The 25,703-nt window shown below is 35.9% G+C and overlaps 1 pseudogene; it reads left to right on the top strand.

The window, feature by feature from the left end:
- The first annotated feature begins 20,974 nt into the window (after window positions 1-20,974).
- LOC116560748 lies at window positions 20,975-24,134 on the top strand (annotated as a pseudogene).
- The last annotated feature ends 1,569 nt before the right edge of the window (window positions 24,135-25,703 follow it).

The following is a 25,703-nucleotide window of genomic DNA, read 5'->3' as shown; positions in this document are numbered from 1 at the left end:
ATATATTTTTTATAATATATTAAAATGATATATTTATATAATGATTTGTGACTGCTTTCTTGCAAAATGATAAGAAATAAGAACATGATCAGTTCTTAATCATCCTTGTGCCATTGGTATTCAGAGTATTGGTAAAGCAAGTATTGGCAAAACAAGAGCTCAATAAAAAATTGCCAAACATAACTCAAACTTTAAAAGTACTGAAAGGGGAAGCAGCATGATTTTCCAATAAATTCCCGTGGCTGAGGAAAGCTGAACTTGAGAACAGGGACACTTAAAAAGATGTAACAATGTAGCTAGAATATTTTATGAAAAAAATTCATAATAAAATGAAACAATGAGATAAAAGATGCCCAGAAGTTTGTTTCATAATAGTTGATTGCCCTACATGGAGATAAACAAGACATTTGATTCTATTTATTTAATTTTTATTTTTGTTTGTTTTGAAACAGAGTCTAGCTCTGACACCCAGGCTGAAGTGCAGTGTCATGATCTCAGCTCACTGCCACCTTGACCTCCAGGTTCAAGTGATTCTCCTGCCTCAGCCTCCTGAGTAGCTGGGATTACAGCCACACACCACCGCGCCTGGCTAATTTTTGTATTTTTAGTAGAGACAGGGTTTCATCATCTTAGGCTAGTCTCGAACTCCAGAACTTGTGATCCGCCCACCTTGGTCTCCCAAAGTGTTAGGATTACAGGTATGAGTCACCATGCCGGCTTATTTATATCTTCTTTAACTGGAAATAATTCATATTGGTTCATTAAATATGTGTATCTGAATTTGGCATTTGTTTTCAAGTATTTATTCTTATAATTATAAATTTTTACATATCTAAAAATTTTGGGAAATCTAAGAAAGGCAAATAATGCATAGAGCAAAATATTCCTGAGGGCAAAATTCCAGGATGAAATCTTTAAGGGAAAATTATTTATCAAAATCCACAGCCTGATTTAGTGTATTTGAAATATGTGGAGGCTTCTTCTTCCTCTAATACTTCCATCTGTCTCTTATTTTCTTTCCTCACTATTGGTTATAGCTGTGAACTTGTTGAAACAATTAATCCAAATGGAGTATTTCCAAGCAGAAAGCTGACTCTGTATAAGACCATTTCTTGAAAATGCTTAATAAACACCAATGCTTCTATTTTCCTTTTTTAAAAGGCAGTAGAGGACTTGCTAGAACCCAGGGATAGCTTCCTTATTCCTTGTCAAAGTATATGAGAAATAGTAATAAAGATCTGTACATGACACCGTCTCTAGTCCTGTATAAATTTTTGTCAATAAGAGCAATACCTGTAAGCTTATACAATGCTTTTAATCTGGCAAACAATGATAATAACAAATATTATATGAGCTCATTTAAAGAATCTTTTACATGTCAAAATTGCTTAGATAAAATAGAAATTTTGTTTTCAACTAGGAATCACAGTGAGAAATAGATAAGCCATTACTCTTCTCCTGTAATGGTAGCTTTATTTATACTCACTAAGATTTAAGTTGTTAGTTTGCCAATTAATTTCATTAACTTTGTATTCTGTTCATTATGTTGAAAGCTTTGAGAAAGGTCTAGCTGAAATGTGTCTCCAGAGATTTTTTTTTTAACTAGAAAATTAATGTGACATTTATCTGCCAGACACAGAACCACCAACACGATAAATAAACTTATAATTTCCTTCCAAGTATTCCTATGTCTAAATTGCATGGTTAGAAACTATAGCAGACATAGGACAAAAATGCAAAGCAGGAAAAAGTGTGTCCACAGATTTTACTAGTGAGGCAAGATTTATTAAGCAGGCTAAAAGCAGAGCACGTGGGAAGGCTAAGTAGGCCCTTCCCACACAGTTGGTACAAAGGTTGAGATGAATGAAGCAGCTAAAAGCACATGCTTCTTTTTCAAAACTAGCCAGTAAAAGCAAAGTGGGAAATGAGAGATACTTGCCTACCAGGAGACTGTTTTCTGAGACTAACCCCTGTGGTTGATACAGGAGAAAAATACAGGGCTACACAATAATATGGGTAATATTACTCCCTGTCAGACACAGCTTTTCTAGCATTGGTCATTACAATCAGTCTCAGTGGTCAAATGCCCATCTTTGGAAGCATCTAAACATGTAATTACTTAATAAAATACAAAACAAGTTACATGTTTATAACAGTCTTTCACTAACATTACCTGCTTTATTATATTGTCTAGCAGTGAATGTGAGTGCTATAAAAATATCTTGAAAATATCTTTTAGCAAACAGTGGTCTGTGAATTTAAAATATTGACATCTAGTGTTAAAATATGTTGACATAAACTAACTAAAATTAAAAATGTAACAGATATTCATCCACATTTTGTTTAGCTGAAGATGTCTGTTTTCTTTTTAACTTGCATCCAAATAAATTCTGGAGGGTTTTTAAAAAAATCTATTGAATTTCCATTTAATAACAATGTTTTGTATTTGTTCACCTTAGCATGTTTCATATTCATCAATTCAAATAGCCTGTTTTTATTTACCGAATTCTAAACAATGTTAAACTATTGGGTACTCCATTCCATTTAATAAAGGATTGCTGTGCATATTTCTGCAGTTGATATTCTATTTGAACATGTACAATTTATGTTTGTGAGTATGCATATTGAGTCCTGTGTCATTTCACAACAGAGATATCTTCCAAGAAATACATTGTTAGGTGATTTTCTGTGTGAACATGATGAGGTGTATTTACCTCAATGTTACAGATTATTACACACCTAGGCTACAAACTTGTACAGCATTTTACTATACTGAATACAATAGACAATTGTAATAAAATATTAACTATTTGTATAGCTAAACATAAAAAAGAGCAACAATGCAGAATTATAATGCTATGGGACTACCAGCACATATTTGCTCCGTTGTTACTGAAATGTTGTTATGCAGTACATGACTGTGTATAAATATATACTTGTATATATAAATATAAAAACACACCTATATACATTTTAATGTATCTGTGTTATGTTTTCACAACTTACATTTAATATATACTGTTTGATATAACGTGATTTGATATAGCAATACTATAATAGTAATGTGAAATATTTGGAAGATTTAGGATAAAATGAGAAAAGACTTGACCTACACGAAAATTTTAAAATCAGCCAGGAAAAAAGAATGAACTTGAGAAAAGAGAACAAACTGTGGTGTGCAAGGAAGTTGTTAAATATGTTGGTTGTGTTAGCTTAAAAAGTGATTTAAACTCTTGAGTCTAAATAATCTTTAGATTCAAGAATATAAAACTTTTCTTGCATGCTTCTGTGATTAAATTTATAAGAAATTCTGGCAGATAGGAGATGGTCAATAAACAGTGGTTTCTTTCCTCAGCATTTTTTCAAAATTGATGCAAGGCTTTGATCATTCTTTTTAACCAGGAAGAGAATAAAATCCAGAGGACGGGAACAAGGGTTTGTTTGTTAGTGAAGTATAAATTCAAATCTCAGTCTGTGCTTAGGACTTAATGTGAATGATTTTGATGGTTAAAGCCGAGTACCAACTTGATTGGATTGAGGGATACACAATATTGATCCTGGGTGTGTCTGAGAGAGTGGTGCCAAAGGAGATTAACATTTGAGTCAGTGGGCTGTGAAAGGCATATCCACCCTTAATCTGGGTTAATGTGGGTGGGCACAATCTAATCAGTTGCCAGCATGGCTAAAATATAAGCAGGCAGAAAAATGTGAAAAGGGAGACTGGACTAGCCTCCCAGCCTATGTCTTTCTCCTGTGCTGGATGCTTCCTGCCCTTGAATATCAGACTCCATGTTCTTCAGTTTTGGAACTCAGACTGGCTCTCGTTGCTCCTCAGCATGTAGATGGCCTATTGTGGGTCCCTGTGATCATGTGAGTTAATACTTAATAAATTTATATATATATATATATATATATATATATATATATGTATATATATTCCACTAGTTCTCTCCCTCTACAGCACCCTAACACAATGATCTTGCCATGTATAATTTCCATATCTGCAAGACGTATTTCAAATTTTCTGTTATATAAAAATGCAATGATGGTCAATGGGGGAATATATATCACTCATCTAACATATTATTTGACACATAATTGTAAATAACTAAATATATATATGTTACATATATACATACACCTATACAGCTTTTGCTTTCTAACAAACACTGTACTAAGTACTTTACATGTGTCATCTAGTTTATTACTCAATTAGTCACTGTTATCTTTATTAGTTTCTCAAATTTTAAAAATATTTAAGTAAGTTCAATAGAACTTTCTTCAATGACAGAAGTTTGAATTTTTTTTTTTTTTGTCTTCTCATACGGTAGCTACTAGCTATATGTGGAACATACAATTTGGCTAGTACAACTAAATTTTGTTTTTAAATCTGATTTTTCTTATTGCATTTTAGGTTCTGGGGTACATGTGAAGAACATGCAAGATTGCTGCATAGGTACACACATGGCAGTGTGACTTGCTGCCTTCCTCCCCATCACCAATATCTGGCATTTCTCCCCAGGCTATCTCTCCCCAACTCCCCACCCCCCGCTGTCCCTCCCCTATTACACCCAACAGACCCCAGTGTGTGATGCTCCCCTCCCTGTGTCCATGTGTTCTCATTGTTCAACACCCACCTGAGTGAAAACATGTGGTGTTTGATTTTCTGTTCTTGTGTCAGTTTACTGAGAATGATGGTTTCCAGGTTCATCCACGTCCCTACAAAGGACACAAAGTCATCGTTTTTGATGACTGCATAGTATTCCATGGTTTATATGTGCCACATATTCTTTGTCTAGTCTATCATCGATGGGCATTTGGGTTGGTTCCAGGTCTTTGCTATTGTAAACAGTGTTGTAATCAACATTCGTGTGCATGTGTCCTTATAATAGAACGATTTATAATCCTTTGGATATATATCCAGTAATGGGATTGCTGGGTCAAATGGAATTTCTATTTCTAGGTCCTTGAGGAATTGCCACACTGTCTTCCACAATGGTTGAACTAATTTACACTCCCACAAACAGTGTAAAAGTGTTCCTATTTCTCCACATCCTCTCCAGCATCTGTTGTCTCCAGATTTTTTAATGATCACCATTCTAACTGGTGTGAGATGGTATCTCAATGTAGTTTTGATTTGCATTTCTCTAATGACCAGAGGTGATGAGCATTTTTTCATATGTTTGTTGGCCTCATGTATGTCTTCTTTTGTAAAGTGTCTGTTCATGTCCTTTGCCCACTTTTGAATGGGCTTGTTTTTTTCTTATAAATCTGTTTTAGTTCTTTGTAGATTCTGGATATCAGCCGTTTGTCAGATGGGTAGATTGCAAAAATTTTTTCCCATTCTGTTGGTTACCCATTCACTCTAATGACTGTTTCTTTTGCTGTGCAGAAGCTGTGGAGTTTGATTAGGTACCATTTGTCTATTTTGGATTTTGTTGCCAGTGCTTTGGGTGTTTTGGTCACGAAGTCCTTGCCTACGCCTATGTCTGAATGGTTTTGCCTAGGTTTTCTTCTAGGGTTTTTATGGTGTTAGGTCTTATGTTTAAGTCTTTAATCCATCTGGAGTTAATTTTAGTGTAAGGCGTCAGGAAAGGGTCCAGTTTCTGCTTTCTGCACATGGCTAGCCAGTTTTCTCAACACCATTTATTGAACAGGGACTCCTTTCTCCATTGCTTGTTTTTGTCAGGTTTGTCAAAGATTGGATGGTTGCAGATGTGTGGTGTTACTTCCGAGGCCTCTGTTCTGTTCCATTGGTCTGTATCTCTGTTTAGGTACCAGTACCATGCTGTTTTGATTACTGTAGCCTTGTAGCATAGTTTGAAGTCAGGTAGTGTGATGCCTCCAGCTTTTTTTTTTTTTTTTTTTTTGCTTAGAATTGACTTTGCTATGCAGGCTCTCTTTTGGTTCCATATGAAGTTTATGGTTTTTCAAAAAGATCGACAAAATAGACCACTAGCCAGATTAATAAAAGAGAGAATAATCAAATAGATTCAATAAAAAATGATAAAGGGGATATCACCACAGGTTCCACGGAAATACAAACCATCATCAGAGATTATTACAAACAACTCTATGCACATAAACTAGTAAACCTGGAAGAAATGGATAAATTCTTGGACGTTTGCATCCTCCCAAGCCTAAACCAGGAAGAAGCCAAAACCCTGAATAGACCAATAACAAGGTCTGAAGTTGAGGCAGCAATTAACAGCCTACCACCCAAAAAAAGCCCATGTCCAGACGGAGTCACAGTCGAATTCTACCAGACACACAAAGAGGAGCTGGTACCATTTCTTATGAAACTATTCCAAACAATCCAAAAAAAGGGAAACCTTCCCAAATCATTTTATGAGACCAACATCATCCTGATACCAAAACCTGGCACAGACTCAGCAAGAAAAGAAAACTTCAGACCAATATCCATGATGAACATAGATGCAAAAATCTTCAATAAAATACAGGCAAACCAACTGCAACAGCACATTAAAATGCTTATCCACCATGATCAAGTAGGCTTCATCCAGGGGATGCAAGGCTGGTTCAACATACACAAGTCTATAAACGTAATTCACCACATAAACAGAAACAAAGACAAAAACCACATGATTATCGCAATTGATGCAGAGAAGGCCTTTGACAAAATTCAACAGCACTTTTACACTAAAAACCCTCAATAAACTAGGTATTGATGGAACATATCCCAAAATAATAAAAGCTATTTACAACAAACCAACAGCCAATATCATGCTGAATGGGCAAAACTGGAAACATTCCCTTTGAAATCTGGCACGAGACAAGGATGCCCTCTCTCACCACTTCTATTCAATATAGTATTGGAAGTTCTAGCCAGAGCAATCAGGCAAGAAAAAGAAATAAAGGGTATTCAAATAGGAAAGGAGGAAGTCAAATTGTCTCTATTTTCAGGCAACATGATTGTATATCTAGAAGACCCCATCATCTGAGCCCCAAATCTCGTGAAACTGATAAGCAACTTCAGCAAAGTGTCAGGATTCAATATCAATGTGCAAAAATCACAAGCATTACTATATACCAATAGCAGACTTAAAGAGAGCCACATCAAGAATGAACTGCCATTCACAATTGCTACAAAGAAAATAAAATACCTGGAAATACAACTATCAAAGGATGTAAAGGACCTCTTCAAGGAGAACTACAAACCACTGCTCAATGAAATAAGAGAGGACACAAACAGATGGAGAAACATTCCATGTTCATAGTTAGGAAGAATCAATATCGTGAAAATGGTCATACTACCCAAAGTAATTTACAGATTCAACCCTATCCACATCAAGCTACCAATGACCTTCTTCACAGAACTTAAAACTAATTTCATTTAATTTGAAACAAACTTTAAATAGCCTCATGTGGCTGATACATATTGGAAAATATAAAGTTAACTTATACAGATATAACACTAAGTATATGAATAAAAATTAAATTTAACTTGGAGCTGACAGGATCTCACTCTGTTGCTCAGGCTGCAGTACAGTGGCATGATCATAGATCACTGCAGTCTCTAGCTACCAGTGGCATGATCATAGCTCACTGCAGTCTCTAGCTCCCAGGCTAAAGTGATCCTCCTTCCTCAGCCTCCCACGTAGCTGTGACTAAAAAAGCACATCACAGCATCTGGATTATTATTATTATTGTAGAAAAGGGCTCTCACTAGGTTGCTTAGGCTGGTCTTGAACTCCTGGCCTCAAGCAATACTCCTGCTTAAGCCTCCCAAAGTACTAGGACATGAGTCTCCATGGCTGGCATTGGAGTTGTTTTCTAAGATGAGAAATTCTTAAAGTTTGTACCGTACAATTCACCAACTCATCTTACATTATTCTGTTGAATATTTTTTAGTGTATGTTAGTGTTATCTCCCCAGATTGTCTGGTGAATTCCTTGAGAGTAATAGCTATGCCTTTTATTTATTTTTCCCTGCTACATGCCTATGCCAGAAAACCTTTGCACAATCCTGCCCAGTTAGGCTGAAGGCCATTCCTTGTCCATTTGCCATATGACAATATTTCCCTCATGGGTGAACATTTGGATTAGTAAAACTACCATGGTTTAGGCTAATGGTTCACAAGAGGTAATTTATAACAAAGGAAGGAGATCAATTATGTGATATTTTATTTATATAATGACATAAAAATGTTAAGAAAATTTTTACCTTTTTTGTTTACTGTATAAGTACTTTTTTCAAGAAGTAAAAAGAAAACCCTGATACTCAGTGGCCCAAATAAGAATAACAATTAAAAAGTTAAAACTGGGTGGCATCACTGTTGAGCATTTCATGTGTGAGGGAAATGGTACCCTAGGAAAGAGAAAATTGAGGAAAAAAATTTTGGTCCAGAGAACTCTGTTATCAGATCCCCTTTTTGTTTATCTAAGTTGGGGAAAGTATCAAATATATTTGAATCTATTAAGAGTGAATTTATGAACAGAGCAAAGAAAATACATTAGAAACTGTATCTTGTATAGCAGGTGACAATTATAATGGTGTTTTACTACAGAGCCATTCTATTTGATGCCTTTCTCTGAAGACATCACTCACTGTCCACTTATAGCTCTAAAAATAGTCCACAAGGGGGAGAGAATTGTCTAGCCAAGGAAAGTACTTATCCCGTCAACTAAGAACAAAATTTACCTAAGCTATTTTAACTTTTACTTTTCTAGAAAAGCTTATAGAAAAATAACATTTTAGAATGGGAAAAATGGTAGAAATTATCCAATCTAAACTCTCTTCTATTATACAGAATAAACTATATTCCAGAAAATACACATACTTATTTAATGTAACCAAAATGCTTAGCATCAGAGTCAGAATAATACTTTTTTCTTAGTCTGACTTCTAAGTAATAGTGATAAATGTTAAGATTACACTTAATAGTAAATATCTGAATAAATAGAACTTTTAAAACACTCATAATATACAATAAATAAGCAAGATGTATTGGGTAAACAGAAAGTGCTTGCTGCAAGTTACGTGAAAGACCTATTTACCTTATTCTCATTCAAGATGGCCATGTGCTCTAAACATACATTGCAATCCTCTGACCTCAAAGTTATTATAAAACAAGGTGCGTGTCACTATAAAAGTGTTTAGTCAAGCTTATAAAATTCTTAGAAAATCCAGCTTAATTTTACCAGCAAGTGATTAGGCCTACTAAAGTATGATTTTACTTTTTTCAAGATCAATCAAATCAAACAGCATATACCAAACTTTGATCCATACATTTTTTTCAAGTACAATACTGCCAATAGACAGAAAAAGGAAGACTGACTTCTCTACCATTCTGAAAGCTTCTTGCCTCTGTATCTCCACACTATGTTATTAGATAGCACAGAAACACATAAAAACTATGCTTCTAGGTGTCATGGAGACACAGAGTAAAAAGTAATCTATTGCTCAAGTGAGACTTCACAGCTGCTTGAAGAGGCTTTAAGGCCTCCCAGGCTATGCAGGTGAAACAACTTATTTTGCCAAGCAGTTTCCTTTAGGGTCCTCAGCCTTGTATGACTATCTAATCCAATTTTATCTTCAACAGCAGTTATTGATTCAAATCAGACAAATTACTATATACGGAACACGGGCCGGGGAACACCTGCGTCTGGCAAGGTAGTACATTTAAATTTCATTCTTGGCAGCTAGAATCCAGGATTTTTAATATGATTTTTATAAATTTATAAGGTGTGACCACATATAATATTTTGTATTATGAAAAAAAGATCTGAAAAATAACCATGTTTTTAAAGCCTATAGGGATATGGTGCTGTGACATTTATAATTCTCATTTAGATATAAATAATCAAGTATCTAATAATGTAAACACAATAATTTAAAAAACTAAAAGTTCTTTTTGTTTTGTTTTCATAATTTCTATCAATTATGGTTACTCTAGGGAGAAGCTGCAGAACTCCTGATGCCACCATTCCAAAAATACTATCTTTCTCTATCAATATTGTATACCAAATTGTAATGAGTGTTATCTCTTAACATGTTCCAAGCAGAATTTATACTATGCTCTAATTTAGGGTCACTCTTTTACCTTGTGCTCCTTTTTAAATATCATTACTTGAAAAAATATTATTTTTTAGATGAAGTTTAAGCATTGTTTTCTTTAAGGAGGTTTCTTGATTTCCAACTTGGTGTGTTCTCCTCAATATTTAATCCATGAGCCTTTATTTCAAATCTGTCTAGTCACATACCTTTGCTTTTGTTTGGAGTTGTTCTTTTTCATCCTTTTCCCTACCTTTGATTTTAAGTTCCTCCAGGAAATAAATTATGTTCATCTATCTTTGTATTTCTTATCTTTTTTTCACATTTTGGCAACTATAACAAGTAACATCTAAATAATTGTCAATATAGGCTTGGTTGTAGAAATAAATTAATTAATGAACAAAATGAAAATATCTCATAGTATGAAACACCATATCAAAAACCACATAGTTACTAAATTGTGTCTCACAAGGTTTCATAACATATTTAGACTTTTTGTCCTACCATCAGCTTAGCAATATTTCATATTCATCAAAACAGAGAATTGAGAGAAAAATATTACTACTGTGATTTATTTAGCTTGTCCTTAATATAAAAGGGGATTATTAAGCTATTAGAAAAACATAAAATTTAAATTTTTATTTAACAATTCAGTGAAAATCAATCAAGCTTAATAAGATTTGTCAGAAAATGGCATTAATGGTACAATTGTGTTAAATATTTTTAAGTGAGGCCTGCAAACATACATTTTAAGCTATACTGGAATATTTTGAATTTTCACTGAATAAAACTGAATATTCCCTCAGTTTTATTTGTCATTTTGGAAATCATTCAAAGGTTTAGTCTCACAAAGGGAATGAGAAGGAAGACAAGCAGGAACAGAGGAAAAACTAACTTAGTAAGTCTGACATGTAAGAGACTAGCTCTGAGATACTGATCTCAGATTGAGACCACCATAATACAACAAATATTACAATTGAGTCACACAAATGTTTTTATTTCCTATTACATATAAAAGTTATGTTTACATTATATTTTATTATAAGTGTGCAATAGCAGTATGTCTTAAAAAGTATATACCTTAATTGAACTGTATTTTATTACTGAAAATACTAATAATCACCTGACCCTTAGGCCAAGCATAGTATTTCTGCTGGTGGAGGATCTTACATTGATGGCTGCTGACTGATCATTGTGTTGGTTGAAGGTTGGGGTGGCTGTGGCAATTTCGTAAAATAACAGTGAGGTTGTCACATCAATTGACTTTTTTCTTTCATGAAAGATTTCTCTGTAGCATATCATGCTGTTTGAGAGAATTTATCTACGGTAGAACTCACCTCAATGTTGGAGTAAATTCTCCCAGACTTTATCATATTTTATTAACATAGTCTAAATCATTTGCTGTCATTTTAACAAGGTTCATATGTCTTCACCAGTAGTACATTCTCTCTTATTAGATCATTTTCTTTGGTCATCCATAAGAAGCAACTCTTCATCCATTCAAGTTTTATAATGAGATTTTAGAAAGTCAGTCACATCTTCAGGCTCCACTTCTAATTCTAGTTCTTTTGCTATTCCCACCACATCTGTAGTGATTAACATATCCTCTATTAAAATTTTGAACACCAAAGTCAATTCTGAGGGTTCGAATGAACGTCTTCCAAATTCCTGTTAATGTTAATATTTTGTCCTTTTCTCATGAATCATGAATGTTCCTAATGACATGTAAAATGGTGAATCTTTTTCTGTAGGTTTTCAATTTACTCTACCCAAATCCATCAGCAGAATCATTCTCTATGGCAGGAATAGCCTGAACAAAGGGTATTTCTTGAATAATAGGAATTGAAAGTCAGAATTACAGCTTAATACATGGACTGAAGAATTGGTGTTGTGTTAGAAAGCAGGAAATCATTTCTTGTTTCTTATACATCTTCACCAGAATTCTTGGATGACCAGATGCAGTGTTGGTTAGCAGTAATATTTTGGAAGGAATCTTTTCTTCTGAGCAGTAGGTCTTAACATTGGATTTAACAGATGTGCCGTCATTCAGGTTTTGTTATTCCATTTCTAGAGCAGAATGTAGCTTTAACATAATTCTTAAGGGCCCTAAGATTTTCAGAATGGTAAATGACTATTGGTTTCAACTTAAAGTCAATATTTGTATTAATCCCTAAGAAAAGAGTCAACCTGCCACTTTAAACTTTGAAGCCATACATTGACTTTTCCTCTCGAGCTATAAAGTCCTCAATGACATTTCTTTCAGCATAAGGCTGTTAGATTTGCACTTTTATGTTGTAGAGATGGATCATTTCCTGAACTCATAAACCAACCTCTCTTAGATTCCAACTTTTCTTCTGAAGCTTCCATACCTCTATTTTCAAAGATTTGAAGAGAATTAGGGTCCTGCTCTGGTTTAAGGTTTGGCTTAAGGATTTGACACTAAAACTTTCTTCATATCAGCAATAAAGTTGTTTCATTTGTTATCATTTGTGTGTTCACTGGAGCAGCACTTTTAATTTCCCTTATGAGCTTTCCTTTTGCATTTACAATATGGATAACTGTTTGGTGCAGGAGGCCTACCTTTTGGTCTATCTTGGCTTCCAACATGCCTTTCTCACTAAACTTAATCATTCATCACTTTCAAATTAAAGTGACAGACATGCTACTCTGCCTTTGACTTTAACATTTAGAGGCCAGTGTATGGTTATTAACTGACTTAATTTCAATACTGTTGTGCATCAGGGAATAGGGAGATCAGAGAAGAATAAGAGAGATGGGAAGAACATGTGATAAGTGGAGCAGTCAGAACATACACATTTAACGATTCATTTTCCTGTCTTATATGTGCATAGCTTTTGGCTTTCCAAAACAATTGCAATAGTAACATCAGAGATCCCTGATCACACAGATCATCATAGCAGATATAATAAAAACTTTTGAAACATTCCAAGAATTACTAAAATGTTATACAGAGATACACAATGAACACATGCAGTTGGAAAAAATGATGCTGATAGACTTGGTTGACACAAGTTTGTCACAATTCTTCAATTTATGAAAAATACAATATCTTCATAGGGTAATAAAATGAGGTGTGTCTACATTCTCTACAATCAAGTGGAATAGAGAAAAATGAGAATTCTTGCACAGTTGTAATATATAAACTATTCATAAATTTTAATGTAGCATTGGCAATATGAATGGGATAGATGCTACCTGTTTATGAGGGTAGTGTCATAGGAACTCAAATAAGAAAAAGGAACAATAGTGTAAGAAATAGTTCTATACCACTATTTACTTGTATCATTCATTTGTTATTTTCTATATCTATTATCTAAGGCTTTCTTCACACCAAAATAAAAGAGTTGTGTAGTTGTGACTAAGATTTTATGGTCTATAAGTCCAAAAACATATACTATTTGACCTTAACAGGAAAAAAAAATTGACATCCCCATCACAGAACATGTGCTCAGTAAGTCAGATAAGTAATGTTTTATAAGGAATCTTCACAGCTTCAAACCAAGAGGGAACACAAGAAAACGTCTGAGAAAGGGCTCTGTGCTAATATGCTATATATTTTGTTTGATGATAAAAAATATGCATGTTGTTTACTTCAGGAAGTAATAATATGTATCTCAAATTAGGATCTCTAAAAGCAGTGCCTGAGACAGAAATTTGGGTACTAGTTATATATTAAAGGATAGCTTTTAATAAAATAATATACAGTCTGAAGTGGGTGAGGGGAAAAGGGAAGGGTCAAGCAAGGATATTAATTATAATAAAGGATAGCCTTGGCTGAATCTACCTTGGAGGATGGAGGTCTCTGGAATAGAAATCTTGCTGTGGTGTTTTGTCCCTTTGAGGGAAAGGTGCCCCTATATCAGTCGTTCAAGGATGGATATTGCCCCAGTATGAGTAGGTGGGTGCAAAACACTCCAACAAAGTTGGCTTCTGCTAGCTGAAGCAATTATCTAGGAAATGGGGTAGCTGTGAGCCATTAGCAGCAGCACTTACAACAGCTAGGGGATAGGTACATTGGCCTGCTATCAGGAGATCCAGTGGAGAACCAACAGCATCTACTACAGAATCATACTCAAATAACAGTCTACTAAATGTCTACTGGATTTCAGTCTTGATAACTACCAAATGATGCATCCAGAATGATCCTTCCAAAGTGCAAACCCCAGCAACTATTTGATTAGAAACCTTTGAGAGTCCTCTTAGGATATCTGTTAAGTCACCCATGACCTGGCCTCTCTAGATACTCATTACTTATTCATGACCCCAAGTAGCATTTTCTATGTACAAATCCTAATTTGTTTACTAGTCAAGTATAAACATAACTGAATTTCCCTAAAAATGTTATGCTGTCATATTACTTAGCATTTTCGCCCATGCTGAACCTGTGTCTTATGTAAATATGTTGACATATACACTGAAAAATTCAGTGCCCCTCCTACCCTCATGTGACCACTTCAATACAGGAACTGCTGAGACTTAAATATTAAATTCCTACTGGCTTTATTCAAACAAAATACAGTAGATTGGGAAAAAAAAAAAAAAAGATAAATACTCTGCAGCTCCATTAACCAAGAAGTCAAGTTTATCTATGTTAAAATCTCTTGAAACTTGGCAAGGCTATGACTTGCTTAGGCCAGTGGAACAGTAGAAAACCTGATGCAAGTAGATATTTAAAGTTCTGGCACAATGAGGCTTTGTAACTCCAGGGCTACCAAGTGAATGAGTCTAGGCAAAGCTAATATAAAATAAAAGAACACAGAGAGCAAAGACCAAGTTGGTCCCAGATGTCTCATCCACCATAACCAGCCAGTCACAGCTGGTCCACCATTCAACTGCAGATGCATGAGAATGAGATAATCTCTGCCTGGTTCAAATCAGAATTGCCTAGTGAACCCAGCCCAAATTACCAAACTACAGAATCATAAAGTCAATTTTTAGCCACTACTTATTTTGGCAGTTATCCTATAGAGAGTTGTCCTAAGATGCTCCACTCCTTTATAAGGTTCTATTAAGTATACCCAAAATATTGAGAAGCCCTTTAAGCTGGAGACAAAAAGAAGTTAAAGTAAAACATTAGGAAAGAATGTACTTAGAGACTAACTGAGTAAGTTACATTATTCCTTTGAGAAGGTTTGTCTTTCCATGATGTATGGGCGGACCTGAGAGATGACAGAGTGATACTGCTAGGTAAGAAGGAGTGGACACATATAGTTCCCAGGGATCCCCAAGAGCCGCAGAGTATAAATGTCATCAGTTTTCCCATGGGCAACCCAGGAACATCAGTTAGAAACATGGATTGGTTTTCCGGTCACTAGAGAAGCTGCCAAGTAAAGCAAGAGGACCTCGGAAACCTAAGGCTGTGCTATGAACAATCTATAAGGTGTTGGAAGACAGAAACAAATCATTCATACCAGGAAGCTGCTCAGGTCATCCAGGAGGATAACTGTTCATATTCTCCACAGTAGAGCCAGAAGTAGAAACCATACCACATGAGTCAAGGAAAAGAACCCATGAACTGTGCAAGGACGAAAATTAAACCAGATCCAAAAACATACAGAATCTTGGGCTCCTCCTTTCTCCCCAGGAGTCCCTGGTTGTGACTGAAGTCAACATTGTCAGAGCCAGTGATCAGATCATTCCTCTCAGAAGCCACCAAAGACCAAAGACATAAATCAAATGTGCCACATAGACACTTGAGTTATCTCCCTGTCCCCTCAGTAAGTTGGCCAGAGGACCTGTTAGGATTATTCATTCAGAATAGGCAGTGAGGAAGAAGTGTGGGAAGAAAAGGTGCTGAGAGAGGGAGCTTTTACTAGTGGATGAGGTAGTAACCAGAAACTCCTAAAGCCTTTACTCAGGAAAGGGAAAAAGTAAGTTGAACTTGAAATTACTGGAATAACTGCAGGCAACACTGATACCTTTGCCACTACACAGGAAATATTAAGAGTTCCTAATCGTGCTGGGCATGGTGCCTCACTCCTGTAATCCCAGCACTTTGGGAGGCCAAGGCAGGTGGATCACTTGAGATCGGGTTCAAAACCAGCCTGGCCAACATGGTAAAACTCCATCTCTACTAAAAATACAAAACTATTAGCCTAGCCGGGCATGATGGTGTGCGCCTGTAATCTGATCTACTTGGGAGGCTAAGCCAGGAGAACTGCTTGAACTCAGGAGGTGAAGGTTGCAATGTGCCAAGATCGCACCACTGCACTCCAGCCTGGGCAACAGAAAAAGACTTCGTCTCAAAAGAAAAGAGTTCCTAATCAAAGTAAATATAAGCAATTATACAATGAAGTTGATTTTATTTTTGTACATACCTGATTTGTAACTTTAAGTTATATACTTTATATCAGCAATACTTTTACCTTGTTTTCATGCAGTATAATTTCTAACTGTACTTACAGAATGTAACCATAACACTCATTATACTGCTTGATAAGCCAATCTGTGGCAATAAACTGTAAGTTATTTGTAAGCAAGGGACTACATCGTTTACCTCTGTAATTTCATTTTCTGTCACGGCATTTGACACAGTGGATACCTAATAAATATCTTGCTAAATGATTGAATGAGTGGATAAACATGAAACATCAAGAAAATTTTAGTTAAATATTAAGTCTAAGTTTCCATAGTGTTGTGAATACCTGAAAGCTAAGGAAATTTAAAATAAAATCATTATTGGAATTTTTCCTGGAATTCCAAAAAAAATAACAGTAATAACACAAAATTTATTGCCACTTCCTGACACAGTGCTAAGGACTTTATCTATATTATCTATAGGTTCACAAAAACTCCTTTCAGTTAATCCTTATCCCTATTTTTATGTAAGATAACAGTTTGAAGTGGCAGAGTCAAGGGCTTTGATTATAATGCAAGTGGTTTGACTCTAAAATGTGTGCATCTGTTTTCAGCTAACCTATTTTCCACATTGTTCCCATTGTTTTTCATTCCTAAAATCTATTATCCTTCACGCAATCAAATCTGGGAACTGAAATTCCATCAATCTCATTAATTCCATCTGGTTCTCACAAACGGTATGGTAAAGAATCATACCAAATATCAGAGTTCTTCCAAAAGAGTTATTTGAGTTTGTTTGTGCCAATTAATATAGTTCATACAAGAAAAAAGTAGTAATTTAAGAATGGAAGCCTTCTAAGCTCTATGAAACTGTTCATAAGAAACATTTGCAGGTAATCATCATTACTGCCACATAATAGGCATTGGTGTTTACTATGTAAATTAGCTTACCATCATCAGATAAATGAAGTTACTTCATTGCCTCTATAATTAAGTGGAAAGATGGCATAATAGGAAAGTACTCTCTTGCTCCTTTGGTTTGCAAAATTCAAAACGCTGAACTTGATCAATTTGCTTCCAATGACCAAAAACTTTAGTTGCAATAACATTCATAAAATGTATACCTGACAATGTTACAGTCATGCAAGCATAATATTTCTTTTATCTTGTTTACACTTGGAAGGTAAAAGAGATAAAAATTGTCAGAAAATCTCAGCAGTTCACATAAATTTATCTCTTCTTAAACATCTTTTCCTACAACATAACAAAAACACAGAGCATCATGCTGTATTTTATTGACATTGTAAATAGTGATTTTTAAAGATTTCTGGCTTCATGATTTCTCTCTCCTGTTGCTTTCCACAAGTTTCAGGAATAACATAAGAATATATACAGTCAAATATTTATTCCTTCTACCCCCTGGACCATACAATATGTTTTCAATGTTATCCTTCAAAACATCGTGTTAGACTGTGAACATAGATGACAGCCTTAAACAAAACAAACCACCCCCATCCACCAGAAAAAAAAATACATCTAAAGCAAGGATTTGTAAAGTCATTGTAAATAAAATTCCAAGTGGTCATTATTGAATACTAGGGATTCTGGTGCATGGGTTTTAGGCAATATACAGAGATTCCCTACATATGCCTTTGAATATGCATACTTTTTCTTTAGTGTGACAGCAATCACCTGATATGGATGAACTTTGAACCATGTTCAAATACAGAAAGATGTTCTTAAATGTGGCCAACTGAAGACAAGATTCCGTGGTCACGATAGTGATTATTATATTTGCTATTGCCTATATATTTCAGTACAACCAGGAAATATCAGAACTTGAAATATTTTCTATGTCATGCTAGAATTTAAGTTCCACATGTATATAAACTATTAGTTAGCTCACCAATGTATCCCAAGCATGTAGAATACAGCCTGACAGGTAACAGGTGTTAGTAAATGGATGAATATATAAGATAGATTCTGGCGATTTTCTATACTGCTGAGGTGTTAGGGGTTCTCTTCTCCTTGAGTTGTTAAAATTATTTGCTGCTCTGTATATTCTGTCATAAACATAACAGAGGTCAGCATAAAATATCTATTGAGTTGTATTTTATAGGCATTAACAGGAGCAGGGCAAATATTTGGAGAAATTTTGCAGCATAGGACGAGAGTCTGAACAGCTATTAGAGTATAATTTTAGGTAGAATGCAAATCAGAATGCTGTGCTTGGGGACTGCTCTTGCTTTTAGGCTTTCCTATAATGCCAATCGTTCACATTCACAGTCCTCTTCAAGAGGAGTGAATTCTGTGTGTCAATTTGAGACAACCAGTGAGCTTAAAACAAAAACGATTGACTTTTGTCCTTTCTTTATTTCAAAAATGTATTCTTCCTTTTATTTTACTGCCTATTATCAGTAACATATTCAGCATTAGAATTTCAGTTATGAATATCCAGTGTATATTTTAAAAATTCAAATAACTGATACATTGATCAAATCTTCAACTTGTATATCAGAACATTAAGGATATAAGCTGAAGTCTGTTCTCTCACCAACCTCACCGACCTCATATAATACACAGACACACAAACATATAAAAATGTAAACAAATCTCATAAATATATAAAATAGGTTTGTGTATATAAATACACACAATGTATATATAAATATATAAAACGTATATATATACGAATATATAAGTGTGTGTGTGTGTGTGTGTGTGTGTGTGTGTAACACTTTAGGAAAAAAATGTAATGCTTGTTTTTCAAAAGGAGACTCAGATTTTTAAATACAAATCCCATTCCTTTGAAGAAGGGTTAGTTATATTTCCTATTTAAATTTAAAGTGCAATCACCTATTAAGAAAAATAATTTTCCTTTAAATAAAATACAATTCTTATTAAAGTATACTTGAAGAAATCTAAATGAATAAAACTGTAAATGAACCAATTACCTTCTTCTTTTATTAAAGATTAGGTAGACATCCCAGAGAGCATTAAGCTTAAATTTGAACAAATTATTGAAACTTGATCGGCAATTTAAATGGAAACGGAGTGTGTGGAAAATTGTACAATGTAAAAAGCTAGTATTTTTTTTGTACTTTTAGGGGAACTATGCAGCAGTTTTTATTACATATTTTTTGCATTATTACCTAGTGCAACAAGTCAGAGGAATATAATGCTTCAGGCAGGGTGATGACACTGTGAGACAGCAGTCATAAATAACAGAAGTGAAAGCATACTTTCGGCTTCTGAATAAAATGTCTTTCTGCTGATTCAGAATGAGCATCAAAGCTCCACTTTGAGAAATCATATCTTTGAACTACTCTATATGGAGTAGAGTAAATATGGCCTTATCTGGGTTCAGTTTTCAAATAAAAGTTAAAATAAAAATAAAATCATCCATGCATTTCTAAATCAAATTATGTCATATTATCCTCTCACCTTTTTTCCTTTTCACCAATGTACCACGAATTGAAAGTTATTTTGTTGTCATGAACTCATATTTATGAAATGCAAAATAACAAAGAAGGAACTCCATAAGGTGGTCTTAAAGCTTATTTTAAAAACACAGCAAATAAAAATAAACACCAAAACTTTAATTTTCTTTGTCAGAAATTCAGACATATTAAAATAGTATTTTAATGTTATCTGATTGTTTTTATACAGACTTTTTGACATTTACTTATCTGTGGGAAGTTTTAGAAGGAACTATAGTTTTTTTCACAATTATATGAATAATTTTGTCCATACTCCTAATCCTTCTCCATTAATTATCATTGTGTAGTTAAATTTTTGTTAATTCTTGAAGTTAGGGTTTTCACACTCCTCTCATGCATATGAAAGCCTACTGAATTCGAGATCAGTGTATACAACTACTTATTATGCATCCACAACTTGAATTCCTTAAACCCAAAACCCAACTATATATCTGAGTTCATTATCTTTTCAATCAAACCAATCTTTGTTCTGTCATCTGTTCAGATACTAAAGCCAAAATCTAAAAAGGTGCAGCCAGTCCTTGCCAAATTCTCTTTCCTTGACAGCCCCACAGTTAGCCTCACATCAAGTCCTGCCAACATCACCTATGTATTTAAGAACTTCTCTCCATCTCCATTCTTACTACTTGTATCCAAACTATTGTCTCATTTTTTCTGTATTGATGCAACATCCTCATACATTCCTGAATTTATTTTTACCCTTTTCAGCTTCCTTTATAGCTAGAGTTAGATTTTTAAAATGACAACCTGAACATGTCCCCTCACTGCACAAAAACATTAAGCTGATCTCAGTGTTATTAGCAAAAAAACCCCACAAATTATTACATGCAAGGTTCTGCACAATATGGTCACTGACAAATTATGTCTCTTCATTTCAGGTTACTGTAATGCTCCAGTTTTTAATAAAATATATGGACATTTACACATACATACCTATGTGTTTGTCTCTCACCTCTTGCACTTAAGGACAGAGAGCTTGCAGTTCTGACCCTAGCCTGCCTTCTCCAGCCTCTAGCCCAACTGGTTCCAAATGAATTATAAAAACACAGAGAGCAAGATTACCAGGCTATGCATAAAAGAAAAAAGTAAAAATTATATAGCAATGGTTAATTCTGATAGCCTTAACTAAGAGAAAACGAATAATGTATTTGGCAACTGAACAAAAGTCACTTGGTGATGAGAAATTCATTTATTTATTTATCCTTGAACTCAAAATGCATTTCCTAAGAGTAGATAGTGTTTTGGAAACTCAGTTGCCAAAAAAGAACGCATGCACTAGTGTAGCATATAAACATATCATTGAATCAAAGTGAAAGATGTTTCAATGGAGAAATTCAGAAGAGACACTGAAAGCATAAATAATAAGGGAATCCTGCACAGCATTTGAGAAATATTTAAGAATTTGCCCATAGAAATTTTGCTAGTTAATTCTGTATGAAAAAAATCGTGAATGTTTGGTATAGAAAAAAATAAATATTTATAAGTAATGATTAAATAAAGTATGATCTAGTCATAATAAGAAATACTCTGGAACCATTATACAGACAAGGTAGATGGGTAGCACTGACCCGGAAAGACATCGGTGGCATTTTGCTTAGCAAAAAAGAGAAAGTTGCAAAATAAAATATGTGAGCTTATATGCACATAAATTGTGTGAATGCAATTTAAATGGTCTAAAAGGTAAACACAGCATGCACCAAAATGCTAACAATAGTTAACTTCGAGGAAGGGATTACACGGCAAATGAGATGTCTCACGGGAACACTCTAATTATTGCATGCAATATATTATTATTGCATGCAATATATTATTTTATTGTTTGTGCTTCAGTATATGCATTGTTTTTGCTTTGGTACTTGTGAAATAATTTTTCTAAAAATAAGTTAAAGCTGCTCACATATTGGGTTGGATATAGAGGGAAGAGTACATCATTTGTAGATTTGACTTTTGTCTGCATTTGTTCTGTACTGTCCTATGGCTAATTATCTCTTTATGTGCCCAGTGGGATAGAAAACAAACACAAAAACGGCGTGCAGTTTCAGAAAGCCCACTACGGTGAATATCATGTTGTTTGAACTTTACAAGAATGAGACCATTAAATAATTTTTTTTCAATAATAGTTACTTGAACCATAATAGAATAGCCCATAGATTATTAAAAGGCAATGTAACCATTTTTTGCAATACATTTTTTATCTCCGAAGTTGAAATATATAAATTTGAAAACTGAACACTAATTTTTAAATGTTCCGAAACTAATTAATATAAAGTTTTGTTTATATTTAAAGACAAAAAGATTTTTACCAGAGGACAAATACAGGCTCACGGAGAAAGTGGCGCTGTCAGTCCGCGGCGCTCGTGGGCTCCTCAACGTGGAGCCACGGGGGGCCTTGAGAAGCAGCAGCAGGAACGCAGCTCACCGGCCAACCACATCACTGGAAGCAAAGCAGGTAAGAAGCTCCAGCTGAGCACGGCTGACACGAGGCGGCCGTGCTTCCTGATGGGCATTTATCCTCATGATCACAAACACAGGAATAGATTAACAACGGTTCTACTGCGGCCCAAACTTTTTATCTTATTGAAGACACCGGGTTTCTCCTCCAAGAACCCAACGTCAACAAGTTCCGGGAATACAAGGCGTCTGTCGGGAAGCCCCGGAAGTTATATGGGAAGAGCGAGGGGAACGCAGAGGAACATCTAAAGGAAAATAAGGCCGACTAGAAACATGACCACATCATCAAGGAACGGTACCCCACATCCACTGACGCCTGGGGGAACCTGGGCGCCGCCTTTTCCGTATACTGCCCTCTTTTGCACCTTTCCCAGGACTGGCGAGTGCCATGTGCGAACCATTCGGCTGTGCCGCGGCTCGCAGTGGAATTCACACATTACATCATCGCTGCCTGTGCCCTGCGCAGTCTTCCTGTCCATCAAAGGCATTTATTATGAGGCTGAGATGCTGGAGCAGCCCATCGTGTGGATCACCACCCGTGCTTTCTCCCACGACCACTCAACAGACGTGGATTACAGAGGAACGGCCACCTTTCCCTAGTTCTATACCACCCGGCTGGGCTTCGTCAATGAACTTCAGCCTCTACCAGTCGCTAAACGTTCACTATTCCCTCAAGCTGAGGGTCAGGCTCAAGCAGAGGCGAAGACCAGTGAGGGCACCTACATGCTGGGCTCGTAGAACCCAACGGAGAAACTGACAGCCCTCTGTGCCAGCTTGGCCCACATGGTGCTGGCTGCCACAGAGGAGGAGGCAGAGGTGGACGAGTTTCCCGCTGATGGGGAGATGGTTGTGCAGGAGAGGCCCACAGGAAGAAGTTGGAAGTGCAGGAGAAGCACAAGAAGCTTTTTGAGGGCTTGAAGTTCTTCCTTAACCAACAGGTGCCCTGTGAGGCCCTAACCTTCGTCATCAGGAGTTTTGTGGGGGGGCATACCCTGGGACAAGCCGTTGTGCATTGGTGCCACCTAAACAGCACCCACCAGATTGTCGACTGGCCTGGGCAGCAGACCTCCATGATTGGCAGACACTACATGCAGCCCCAGTGGGTGTTTGACTTCATAAACGCTAAACTCCACTTCCCTGTAGCAGAGTACTTCCCTGCAGTGCAACTACCCCCACACCCTTCACCCTTTGTGACTAAGGAGGAAGGTGACTACATCCCACCTGAGAAGTTGAAGCTTCTGGAGAGGACCCAGTGAGCTTGAATGAGTAAGTAGAGAAGGAGGAGGAAGACAACAAAGGTGATGGTGATGAAGGTGGGGGAATGAAGAGGAAGCTGGTTCAGAAAAAGAAGAAGAGGCCTGGCTGGCCGCTCTGGAGGAAGAGAGGATGTAGAGGAGGAAGCCCAGGGTGATAGCAGGACCCATGAAGCTGAAGGAGAAGCAGCAGCTGGCCCAGGAGGAGGAGATAGAGAGGCCAAGCCTTGGATGTTTGACTTCATAAACGCTAAACTCCACTTCCCTGTAGCAGAGTACTTCCCTGCAGTGCAGCTACCCCCACACCCTTCACCCTTTGTGACTGAGGAAGGTGACTACATCCCACCTGAGAAGTTGAAGCTTCGGGAGAGGACCCAGTGAGCTTGAATGAATAAGTAGAGAAGGAGGTGCTTGGCCTCTCTGTCTCCTCCTCCTGGGCCAGCCCTTATGATAATGAAGAAGCCAGAGAAGAACCTGTACCTGAAGATCATGTTTGGCAAAGGTGAAAATGTCAAGAGGCCAAAAAGCTGCCGAGTAGCAGAAAGCCCATAAGGCAGTGAGATCTGAGAAGAAGGCTGGGAAGTCAAGGCCGGTTTGAATGCCAGTGGCCCCTCAGAGGGCTGAAGCCAGCTCCCTAGCCACTGGAAGTGGCAGAAGCAGGCCAGGAGACCTAAGTGTGGTGACAGACCAGAGGCACTTCTCTTCTCCTCTTCCTTCCTCCAGCCAGTCCTGGCCCCTCATGCTCTCCGGCTAGGCTGGTGGGCAGCCCTGGCTTCCTTTGGATGGAGCTCCCCTGCTGGTGCCTGGGCAGAGAAGAGGCCTCTGTGGCCAGCCTAATCCTGTGCTCCCAGAAGCCAGTGACACGAGGTGCAGGGGCCTGACCAGCCCCCTCACATGCTGTCCCCATTCACCCTGGCTTTTCACAGCTCCCTCCCACACAGTGAGTTCCATGATTCTCAGGGTGCTGTAATGGATTGAGGGTGTGGTAGCAATGGTTATTAAACATCTGGACTTTTGTAGCCAATTACAAAGAAAAGAAATAGATTCACTAAAAGTAAGTCATGTGATTTATTAATCCAATTAATTTAATTCATTTCTCTGTTATTGAAGTATAACAAACCTGTAGCATATTGTACCTCTTAAAGAATAGAGTGCAATAAAAGGGTACAATAAAAGTTTAAAAAAATCTAAGCACCTATGTAACCATAATGGAGATTGAGGTAAAAAAAAATTATATCTGTATTAGATGAATAGGAAAAAAAATTATGTGTGTGTGTATGTGAGTTTATTGGGTGCAACAGTAAGAAAACTAAATTTTACCTTAGCCACAAAATAGTTGATTTTCTATCAAACTCTGCAGTTAACTAAAATAAGTTATTAAATATATTATTTAAATATGTTGGAAGAAATTGTGTCTAGTCATACAAATTTGCACGTCAAATGGGATAGCCATGTGAAATTACTGAACTAAAAAATATATATATACACATTTGTTTAATAAACTTAAAATTTAAATTAAATACAAGCAATGCATATTTGTAGTTTCTAATAAAAATACAAAAACATTAAGTATGGTGATTAGGTATTTTTAAAAGATTAAAATATGGGAAATATTTAGTAAAAAAAACTAGTTTGTCTTGGCACATATACTCACCAAAAGAATTATTTTTGAAATGCATAAACTACTAAGTTAATCTCAAATGTGCACCTGAAATCTAAAGAATAAATTAGCCAAAAATAAACAAATTTTTAAAAAGTAAGATTGTCTTGAATTGAAAGTGTTGTAAAGATCAAATAATTCTAATAAATAGGACATTATAAACATTACAAGGACATCAGAAGTTTGATATAATTATTAATTTTATGGCTATATCAAAACTATGCAAAAGCTATGCAAGCAAGTTATAAAAGTAAAACAAATATTTTCATAAGTACAAATAAAATAATCAAACCAGAACTAACCTAAATAGTCTCAAAACAAATATTTTAATTAGATGTTCAGAATTATACAATTAGTTCTGTTGCTAAGAATTTCCTTTATTATGTAATTCATTGCTGGAAAATGATGAGTCATGCTGTCCATATGTTTTGGTCAGTGATTAACTGCATATGTGACAGTGGTCCTATAAGATTATAATGAAGCTGAAAAATTCCACTTGCCTAGTGA

The sequence above is a fragment of the Sapajus apella genome, unplaced genomic scaffold, assembly GCF_009761245.1.
Source record: "Sapajus apella isolate SASKATOON/1434 unplaced genomic scaffold, GSC_monkey_1.0 scaffold27, whole genome shotgun sequence".
In the NCBI taxonomy this organism is placed as follows: domain Eukaryota; kingdom Metazoa; phylum Chordata; class Mammalia; order Primates; family Cebidae; genus Sapajus; species Sapajus apella.
Note: the sequence above shows the minus strand (reverse complement) of the source record. Positions and strands in the feature narration are given on the sequence as shown.